Raw genomic sequence first — 9,440 nt, 5'->3', positions numbered from 1 at the left:
ATTGAAGGAAAGAAAATTAACCAGAGGGAAGGGTACATTTCCTGTGGTGTCCTTGTGGTGCTCTGGTAGGTAAACGCAGGACAGCAACCCTGCCCCGAAGGTAGTTTAGAGCACCTGTCTTGGTCCATGGTGCTTCTCTCCTGAAATTAAATAACAGTTCTTTCCCAGTACCTGTTAAAAATGAAGTGCTGGGTGAGATGATCCCTGTTATTCGTTTCCTTAAATCTGTGGTCCATGCTATTTTTGGTCAATACTGAAATGGTCTGTGCAGATGTACAGAGTTAGGAGAGTTATTTTAAGAGGTGAGTACTTTACTGAGATCCACAAAAAGCTTTGTGGCTTCCTCTGAGCAGAGTGAACAAGTTTGAGAACTGCTATCCTACAGTGTTAATGAAACGCAGCTCCCCCTGGGGCCTATGCCGTGAGGGTTTCACAGGAGTTTGACAACAAATCTAGGAATTGTGTCCTATAAAAGACAGTTCTTACTATTTTGCTCTTGTCCTTTCCCTGGGGGGTAGGAGCTTATCTAACAGTGTTATCTATTCTATAGAAGGATCCCATTGCTTTATCTACTCAGCTTACCAGTCTTTTGAAACGAGCCCTCTGTGGGGGAAGTTTCTGTTAAGTGGGATTGTGTGGGTGTAACACTAGTGTGGAGATGGTAGATTTAGGGTGGCAGTGGACAGAAAGACAAGTGGTTTGTTTTCTTTTGTGAAAATGGCTCTGCCCAGTTTTTTAGAATGTTTCTATCTAATAGCTTTCTCTTGAACTAGATCATGTGAAGTATTTACCTGGGGGGGGGGTGTTTGTTTTAGCTGAATCTGGCATTTAGATGAGTAATAAAGATGGTTGATTCTGGTCTGCCATATTGATTTTTTACAATTCTTCCTATGAGGTGGAAAAATAATTTATTATGATGATTGATCTTCATATTATCAATCTGGTGCATATGCAAGTTTTAAGTTGCTCGGTATTTCAATAAGGGAATTCACTGCATAGGCTTGGATGACAGAAGTTCAGGAAAGGCCAGCTAGGAGTGTGTCTAGACTAGCAAAGAAGGATGAGATTTAAAAATGGGCTGTCTCCCTTAAAAAATTTATTTTCTTTAAAGTAAGTTGGCAAATCTTTAACAGAATATCAATTGACATTTCTGGATAAAGAATTTATGACTCTAATTTGAGTTTAATTAAAAGATGAATAGAGTAACTGCTATATGGAATGAAGACAAGGCACAATGAAAATTCTCCTTTTTAGGCCAAACTTTTTTTAAAAGGTTCAGAAGCCGGAAGTGATGACTGGTAGGGTTTGTTTCATTAACTTAGTAAATTATTCTAAGAAGTGGAGGCAGTAGGCTAAAAACTATGGGATTGCAAAAGACAACAAGGCTTTGAAAGGAGGTGTAAAGATCTTTTAAACATAGGTTGAAAGTTCAGTAAGTGTTAGTTTCTCTGTTCTTTTTCCAGTACCTCAATGGGAAGTGATAATAGTTTTCCATTGTGCTTAAAGCACATGTGGGTGATGGTGCTGCTTTCTAGATTATTGGGTAGGAAAAATTAGCTCCCACAACTCAAACCATTCAGCAAGTACTTAGTGGAAGTATAATAGCTAAGTAAATGAATATAAAAAGAAACATCTCTATACAAGTTGTGTGCTGTATGCTGTGAAAGCAAAGCAATAGAAGCTACAGCGCTCGCTAAAGAAATGTATGGTTTCCTGGAGGTGAATGCACACACAGAAAAATAGGCACTGCCACAAGAATAACATCAACATCAGGAGCTCCAAACAGTAACAAATCCCGGTAGGGGGAGCTTCACCCGGGAGGTGACTGCACAAATCTGGCCTGAGTGGCATTGGGTGAAGTGTCAAGGAAGGTAGTGGGTTTGAACATGGAGAATGGTGTGACCCAAGGCAAGGATACAAGTGGCAGGCTCTTCTAACGAACAGATTTTGCTCAGTTGGAGGAGCTTGTAGGGATCTGGAGAGAGAATTCTAGAAATCCATTGGATGTAGGCCACAGAGGGGCTGGGGAGCTTGGGTTAACTTGCATAATATGGGATCTGTTCCAAGCAGGAGAGGTTTCAGGAGATTTGCTTAGCTGAGATTGGCAGATGGCTCAGAGGATGTGGTTTGTTTGGGTGCAGGGACACCCAAGAGAAGCTGAAGCAGCAGTTGAGGTAGCAAGCAGTGCTTTAGGGGCTGAGTGAGAGTGGTGAAAGTGGAAAGGAAAGGAGAAGTGGAATCCAAATCATATTAAGAATGAAGTGTCAAGCGCAAAATCCCAGCCTTTCCATTGTGCTTTTGCTGGTTGCACGCTATAGATTGGGAGCTGTCCCCATGGAGGGTGGAGTGCCCCGTGCTGGTGCTGCCTGCCGACCTGGTCGTTGCCCTCAGTGAGGAGGAGCTTATGTGCACAGCCCAGACTTGAGACTCCCACTCAGTTTTCAGCTTGATTCTGATTTCCTTTTTTTTTTTTTTTTTTTTTTATAGACTCTGTCAAGAAGAATTTCCAACCCATACCTTGAACATACTCCTTCCCAGGTATGATTTTTTTTTCCTCTCTGTCTCTCTTTACTGAATTTTCTCTAACAAATGTTCACAAATCCTGGTATAGAATCCTCAGGCTGTAGCTTTTGCCCCTGCTCCTTACAGAGATTCACAGGAATGCTGCCATGATCACACTGTCTCACCTGCCGAGGACGACACAACCAAGAGGTTTGGGATGTTTTGGTCATTGTATCATCATTCAAGATGTTCACAACAAATATATATATCTATATGTCTCCATTTCCACATCTTTTATATGACTGTTGTCAGTATGGCAGAGTAAATATTTAGTACATTATTCAAATTTTCTTATTGATAGAAACACCATTAGGGGATAGCTTACACTAAAACTTTGTGTAAGAGGACGTGTATATTCACAATTGTCTATTAGAGGACTATTCCCTTTGTGCTCAATGATAAGAACATGTGTGTAAATCTACACTGTATTGCAGTAAAACAAATCAGTCAACAGACATTTATGTTCTTTAGAATGACAGCAGACTGAGATTTCTGAAGGCAAAGACCTTCTTATGATGTTGCCCACTGTATGCCCAGCATCTAAAAAAGACCTGGCACATGGCAACTGCTCATTAAATGCCTCTTGAATGACTGAGGGACTCCTGAAGGATTTTAGGACCAGTCAGACATCAGCTGACTCACACTTCTTCCTTTGTAATGCTTTCTGTCATCGGCTTGTTCAAGCTTTGATTCTTTAAAAAAAAAAAAGGTTTTAACAATGTTAAAAGTAAATCATTTCCAGCCAGGCATGGTGGCATGCACCTTTAATCCCAGCACTAGGGAGGCTGAGGCAGGAGGATCACAACAAATTTTAGGCCAGCCTCAGCTACACAGTGAGTTCAAGACCAGCATGAACTGCATTGTGAAACTCTGTCTCAAAAAATAAAAAAAAAAGGATAAAAATAAATAATTTCCTGCCCTTTTCACTTTCTCATCATGTTGTATTTAGGTGACAACATTGGGTCAATTTAAAAAGTATAAAGTTGGGGTTGACAGGTTCCCCATCAAATCATGTTATATTATCAATGTGTTTTCTCTAAATAAAGATAGCAAAGAACTGACGCAATAAATAGCACAGGGTAGAGCACGTGTCTAGCACGCACAAGGCCCTGGGTTCAAACCCCAGCATTGCAGAACAAAACAAAACAGCTCAGTATGTATTAATGTTTACCAGTGTTTATCTTTTGGAGGCTGTTCATTTTTCTGTAGCCTCCTCTGCTTATGAGACATCATTGTGCTTTGGAGGAAGAAGCAATTAGGAGACAGTTTTACACAAAAGGACCTAGACTTCTCTATTGCCACAGAGTACTCTGCGTCATTCTCCAAGAATCAAGAAACTCATAGGGGAGAATTAGAAGATTAAAAAAAGAAATTCAATGAAATTTTTATCTGATAGATGGAACCGTGAAGTACGATCAATGAAACTAAATAGCTTGGAATTAACTATGAACTTAGCAGTTAAGCGAAGCTCTCTAGCAAATCAGCCTGCTGTCAAATGTGTCATGGTTCAAGATGTTCACTAAAGAGGGAAAAAATTATTTGCACATTTCCCAAGACCTTTATATGAACACATTATCAATAGGGTAGAATTAGTATACAGTATCAATACACTCTTCAGTTTGCTACAGTCATAGAAAGACTGTTTTTTTTTTTTTTGAGATAGGGTCTCACTACTGTGTAGTACAAACTGGTCTTGAGTTTATTATGTAGATCAAGCTGGCCTCGAACTTGAGGCAATCCTCCTGCCTCAGTGTCCTGAGCACTGAGATTGTAGGTGTGTTCCACCATGCCTGGCAAAAATTGATATAGATCTTTTTTTGTTGGGGGGAGGTGAGGCAGTGACTTGCTCTGTAGTCCAGGATGGCCTTGAACTCACCATGTAGTCTAGGATGGTTTTGAACTCACAGGGGTCCTCCTGCCTCAGCCTCCCAAGCACTGGGATTATAGGCATGTGCCACCACACCTGGCTGTATTTTTTAAATAGTCTATTTCATATTGAAAACTTTATGTTTTAAAAGATTATTTATAATTATAGTTTAAGTAAAGCACTTTTGCATTTGGAAAACAATTATTATAGCTTAATAGTATAAGTGTACCAGTACTAAAGTAAAATAAGGTTATTATCTAGGTCTGTAGTTACATGAGCTAGAATGCCATCTCAAGCTTAGGGATTTGGTTGTGATTTTTATATATAGCGTGACATCAGGAGCTCACAAATTGTCATGTTTTTGTTCTACCTTTACAGTGTTCTACATTTACTTCTGTCTTTTCTGTTTAGATTTATGGAGAGAATTCTTCTTGTGCGGGAAGAGCATTGAGGAATATTATTATTGTTCAGGCAGCTGACCTGGTAAAGGACAGAGTGAACCTCAAGGGGTTTTACAGGTAACGCAGTTTCCTAACATCTTGTCAAAAATCCTCCTTCAGGGGAAAAGAACAGAAATTGTCTTAAAATTGTGACCTTGATCAGAGAGAGATGGACCGTCTCGGTGTTGGCAGTGGCAGGCTGGGGTGTGTCTGTTGGGGATTCTGGCGGTGACTTTCCTTTTGTTCAGTTTACTCCCTGTGGGGCTTGTGGTTCTGAAGTTAGGGTATGGCACCCCAACCACGCGCTGGCTTCTTCTCTGCTTCCCCTGAGATGTGATATTTTATGTGCAGTATTTTCCCGGTGTGTGCTACACTGGCAACTTCCAAAACTATAGATCCTCTCTTTAGGGACTTTACGAAGGTTCCATGAGGACTTTCAGGGGCACCTTCTAGGGTGCACTGCAGCGTGGGGAGAGGCAGGGTGGTGAAGACAGCAGTTGGCTGCCTGGGATAGCGAAGAAAGCAGAGATGCAGTACAGTAAATGAGTGAGTTCCTGGCCGGTTTGAAAGCACAGGTGGACTGATAGTGGTTACTTAGAAAATCTGAAGCACTGTTTCATTCTATGGAACAATTTAAAGAAAAAGCAAGTCAGGTGTGAAGTGCATGCCTATAATCCCAGCACTCAGGAGGCTGAGGCAGGAGGATTACTGTGAGTTTGAGGTCAGCCTGGGCTACATAGTGAATTTCAGGCCAGCCTGAACTACATAGCAAGACCCTGCCTCAAAAATAAAAAGTAAATTGTCAGCTTTTGATTTTTGCCAAGATACTAAGCTACACTAAAAAAAATTACAAAAGAAAACAAAAGAAAAAAAACACTATTCTTTATTATCACTCTGCTTTTTTAAAGCAGTACCCTTGTAGTAACAAAGAGTAGAACTACTACTCAGAATAAATGACACCAAAAAATTGGAAATATTCTCAGAATAAAGGATGGTCCCTTAAATTAAATAAATTTAGCTTTATGAAAAATTTATTATAATATTTATTTTCTCCATTGGCTACAAATGGAAAAATTTTCATTATGGCCTGGATTCTGGGAATGATGATTCCCAGACTTTTGGAGTAAAAAGACTAAGGCTTCCTTTCTATTAAGGCATAGTGAGTATACAATAACAGTGTGCATGGCTTGATGAGTTTCACTTATAACACACCTGTCTCATCATTATCTGTGTAACCTGTCATGACATAGAGGATTTTCATGCCCCAGAAATTTCTTCCATACCTCTTAATAGTTGATAACAACCCTTGTGAGCAAGTATTTTTTGACATCAAAAAACTAGGCAGAATCTGTATTCTTTTTTTTTTTTTGGTCTTTTTCAGACAGGGTCTTGCTATGCAGTTCAGGCTGGCCTTGAGCTCACTTTGTAGCCCAGGCTGGTCTCTAACTTGCAACGATCCTCCTGCCTCAGCCTCCCGAGTGCTGGGATGACAGGCACGTGCCACTACAACCATCTTAGAATCTGTATTCTTCAGAGCCATTAATTAAGCCATTAATTAAATACAAAGTGTGAGGAAGAGCCACAATGATTTAACACTTTAAGATCTATTCAATTAATTAATCACACAAGCCTTTTCGGCAGTTTTAAAAAGATATGCTGTGGATTAGACATTATCAGTCTGTCTAGAGACAGTGCTCCAGTATCCACGCTTCCTCCCCTGAGGGATTCACAGCCCTGGGCTAAGATCCATTGGGACAGAGCGCAGAGCCTAGGCAGGGAGTAGGAGGGGCTTGCTGGTCAGACTACTTTTGAGTCTCTTCCTTTTCTTTTCTTAAAATAGGCGATAGCAGCAACTTTAGACACACCCAAGTATTTAAAAACATATGTGTAAGTGTTTGGGTCTCCTTGCTTATAGGATTCATTTTAGTCACCACATAAGGTCCATCGTTATTAGTACTTTTGTGTTTATTGTAGTCTCTGAGGATAGAGACAGAAAAGAGAATTGTGAGATAGGTGTTAATCAGAGAAAGAACCATCTACGCTCAAAGCCAGAACATACTTAGGGTTCGGTGGGAGCAAAGTGAGGAGAGAGTATGTTTTGCTGTGATCAGGGCAGCGCTCCTTTTCTAATCTGGGTCCTGGGTTTAGCTGTCTAGTTAGCATCCTAGTTAGCTGGGTTTAGCATCCTAGTTAGCTGTCTAGGATGGGTCATTTTCATTTATCTTGTAGTAAATGGAGGCAAAGTATTCCCCATACACTGCCACATGAGAACTCACTTTCCAAACTGAAAACTTTCCTATTCGTGTGGCACTACAGGAAGTTATGCTGGTTTGAGAATTTTGTACAAAAATGTCGCTAAATACCATCGCGCTGTTAATGTTTGATGCTAGTACCTGCATCACCTGAATTAATTGCTAAAATTATAATGGGAGACAGGAGGCAGCCAAGAATAAACACATTTTCCACTCCAAAGATTGGTTAAATCAACGTGTTATAGCAATCACATGGGCTTTGTAGCTCATCACCTCCCTATCACAGCACTGCTGCCCGGTTCTGCAGCATAGCTAGTTCTGCATGTACTCAGAGCAGTTTCTGCATTGAGAACAGACTGCAAATACTCCATAGGTCAGGACGCTATTGGTATTCAAATTGCTCTTTGTCACTGCTCATCCCTTGTCCGGTGGATGTAGCTACCCTAACTGGATTGCTGCAGATGTAGTCAGCAAGTCCAGGGACCAGGAGTTTAATGTTCACTTTAGTGATATTAATGATAGTTTCTCACTACACTAATGTGTCCCCTGGTGCAGACGGATGGTTGAAAGTGATTTAAAACATAACTTGATAATATTAGGGAGGGGTGGAAGGAGATCATGTGTAACTGAAAGAGTAGCTTGTCTGAGAGTAGGTCCGGTTATTCTTTAAGGTTGTCATGGAAATACTGTGTACTAGCATATTGATTCAAAGTCCTTGCCTCCCCCCCCGAAAAAACCCAGGGTGAGCCCTTCCCAATGACAAGGCAGAGCTGGAAGATTAGGACTCTGTTCCTCAGTATCACCTGGGGAATCTCAGTTCTCACTCAACCCTGCTGCATCTGTCTATATTTTAACAATACCCTGGGGTGACTCCTCAGTGTGATTTTTGAGAATTCCTGGTCTGTGAAACTTCTTGCCCATCACCTGTGAACAAACAAGCAGGTGTTTCCACACAGCTACCCTTTGCAGCTTGGCAATCTGGTCTGTTTAGTAAATTTTATATCGTATGTACATTTTTCAGGTGATGTCAGGCACCCAGAGCACCACACAGGGGGTTACACTGTTTAGAGAATAGGCATTAAATTGTTACAGAGTTTAATCTGTGGGATAAAACTGTGTTCAAAGCCTGAGGGGATGCTGGCTAATTGAGGGGTGTTGAGGAATTAGTTAATTAACACTTTGAATCTTTAACATGAAAGGTGTCCTATAGAATTAGAAGCTAACATTGATTGTTTGGTTTCATTGCCTGTTTTGTTGTCATCTGTTTCATTTTGTTTTAAAACATTCATCTATTTGACTGTTACTGTTGTCTGCATGCTAACCTCCAGGTGACTAGGTCTGAAATTGGCTTGTCTTAGAGCATCTTTCAAAGAGCAATACTTCACCAGAAAAAGTGCTTTGTTAAAAGCTAGAATATTTGATCAAATATCTCAGCAGAAAGGTCCACTACCATATTTTCTCTCACCCCAGAAAATGGAGAGCCTCATGGAATTCTTTTATTATCCATTACTGTGTAATTTCAAAGTATTCATGCTTGTATCAATCACAAGAGATAGATACAAACAAATATTAACATCCTTCAATACTATTGAGTAAAGATGGCCATTATATGGTATCAGTCTTCTAACACTTCAGTGATCTTTTCTCATAAGAGAGGATAGAATACAATGACATTTCTGCAAGCCAAAAAATATATTTGAGAATGTTTTCTTTTATTTTTCCTTTGAAAGCAACACAGATGGGAAAGTAGGTATGAAGATACTGCTTGTAATATCCAGACTGGCACCATAATTGTATATTTTAAGACAGATTACAGGGATGATTTGTGTGTGTGTTTAGTAGGGTGGATATCTGGATATCCACACATATCTGGATTTTGTGGGTTTATGATCTGCTTAACTAGATTGCCTCAGATTATATTAGAAAGATGAACAATCAAATTTATTGTTCCTTGAAACAAATTTTAGTGTTTAATCTTTGAAGACTGGCAAACAAAACTTCATACTGCCTTGAATGGTCTTGTTTTGTTTTTGATTTTGTTTTTGTCTGTTTGTTTTTTGAGACAGGATCTCATTCTGTAGTCCAGGGTGGCCTTGAACTCACAGTGACCCTCCTGCCTCAGGCTCCCAAATGCTGGGATTACAGGAGTATGCCACTATTCCTAGCAAAGGTTCCCAATTTTGTGTAATCTTCTTTGAGTTGTTTTGTTCCCAAAGGAACTAGATAAAAACCTATAAACGGTTGAATCAAAATTTATCACCATCAACTTGATGTGTGTGGCTTACCAACACAGAAACATTAAAGGAATGCTAAATGTAT

At 40.0% G+C, this 9,440-nt stretch overlaps 1 protein-coding gene across 1 annotated transcript in view; it reads left to right on the top strand.

Annotated features, from left to right (window-relative positions):
• The first annotated feature begins 2,491 nt into the window (after positions 1-2,491).
• The window catches only part of Rapgef5 (Rap guanine nucleotide exchange factor (GEF) 5), a 190,404-nt gene continuing 183,455 nt past the window's right edge, over positions 2,492-9,440 (top strand). Inside the window, exons 1-2 of the mRNA XM_005377379.2 lie at positions 2,492-2,538; positions 4,841-4,947. The gene's annotated coding sequence lies outside the window, so the exon portion shown is untranslated. The remainder of the gene's footprint in view (positions 2,539-4,840; positions 4,948-9,440) is intronic.

This window comes from Chinchilla lanigera, unplaced genomic scaffold (assembly GCF_000276665.1).
Source record: "Chinchilla lanigera isolate Chin_1 unplaced genomic scaffold, ChiLan1.0 scaffold00009, whole genome shotgun sequence".
Classification (NCBI taxonomy): domain Eukaryota; kingdom Metazoa; phylum Chordata; class Mammalia; order Rodentia; family Chinchillidae; genus Chinchilla; species Chinchilla lanigera.
Note: the sequence above shows the minus strand (reverse complement) of the source record. Positions and strands in the feature narration are given on the sequence as shown.